A 1,420-nucleotide genomic window follows, 5' to 3' on the forward strand; every position below is an offset into this window, starting at 1 on the left:
AGCATATTATAGGGAATTGTTAACTAATAAAAAAGTTAAAATAAATTATTAGTATAGCACTATAGCCCTTTTATCAGAAACATTTTTATTACCTAGTCTTGTAAATAAGTTAGGTAGGTAATTTCAATAATATAAATAATTCCTCTCAGATAAAACACCCTATTAATATCTATCAGCAGTTAATCTGACAATTCACAAATATAACTGTCAAGTGAATGATTTGTGGATTTATATAATTTAATATACCTAGTTGGTTTATTGTACATATTATTATATTATATAACGTCAACTGATATACAACCTACCTCACAGTTAATTCTCATATAGTATATTTTCAATACAATATTCTGTTGTAACGTAACGTCTTATTTTTTTCCTAGTACTTTATTGGGATAAACATTCATATTTATGTACGTATTGCCTGTAATCTCTATATGTACTTGTGTTGCTTATACTCTAAATAATGATATTATGAATAGTTGTAAGTTTATACTGCCACAAAATTGTATAAAATATTTGTAGTTATTATGCACAGTGGGCGTTATTATAAATATGTAACCTGAAATATACCCGTACATCGTGATTAAGTACAAATCAAAACTTATTTGCCAATTATCGTTATATAGGACGCTTAACAATGTATAATATATGTACCTATATAACAAGGCCATACAATGTTGAAGTAAGTTTTCTATAATTATTTTATCTACCTATCGATTTGCAACGCGCGTAAAATTAATACAATACCTAAGTATAGGCGTATAGCTACTTTCCCACAGTTATTCGGAACTATATGGGAAAACTAATTTGTTTTTTCACAACGGAACGGAGGTGGATTGAAATGAATTGTAGCCAACAGTTTGTTAAGTCGCAGAGACGTATTTGGATTTTACACGTCGACAAATGTGGTTTGACTTAAATAATCTGTATTAAATATGTACTGGTGAGTATATTACCTACCTGTATTTTATTATTTCAATTTGTAATATACATTTTGTTTATTCATTTTTATAATAATTCCCACTGGATGTAGGTACCAAACTAATCATTTTTTTTTTAACCCACAGTTGATTTAAGAAAAATCATTATATCAGTTGGCAGATATAAAGCAGTCTATACGAGATCGTGGGAACTACCATTTGGACGTCATAATATATAGAATTATAGGAACCTATTATATAGCTAGTGTAAATCGGTAAATCGCATCATGGGTGGTGATACATAATTTTATTTATTTTTTAAGTTGTACTTGTTTTTTAGAAATTGACAAATTACTATCGACATTATGGTGACTTATTCGATGTCGTCGAACAACCAGAAACACGATCTATCGAATAGTAAGTATACAATATTATTGTGATAGGTGTTATTGAATGTTACCATAATTTTATTGTTAGACACTTATACGGACTTAATAATT

At 28.2% G+C, this 1,420-nt stretch overlaps 1 long non-coding RNA gene across 1 annotated transcript; it reads left to right on the forward strand.

Annotated features, from left to right (window-relative positions):
- The first annotated feature begins 11 nt into the window (after positions 1-11).
- Positions 12-1,360, forward strand: LOC111034501. The gene is made up of 3 exons (XR_002604551.1): positions 12-943; positions 1,068-1,195; positions 1,261-1,360. It is a non-coding gene; the product is annotated as an uncharacterized LOC111034501 (long non-coding RNA).
- The last annotated feature ends 60 nt before the right edge of the window (positions 1,361-1,420 follow it).

The sequence above is a fragment of the Myzus persicae genome, unplaced genomic scaffold (assembly GCF_001856785.1).
Source record: "Myzus persicae strain clone G006 unplaced genomic scaffold, MPER_G0061.0, whole genome shotgun sequence".
NCBI lineage: Eukaryota > Metazoa > Arthropoda > Insecta > Hemiptera > Aphididae > Myzus > Myzus persicae.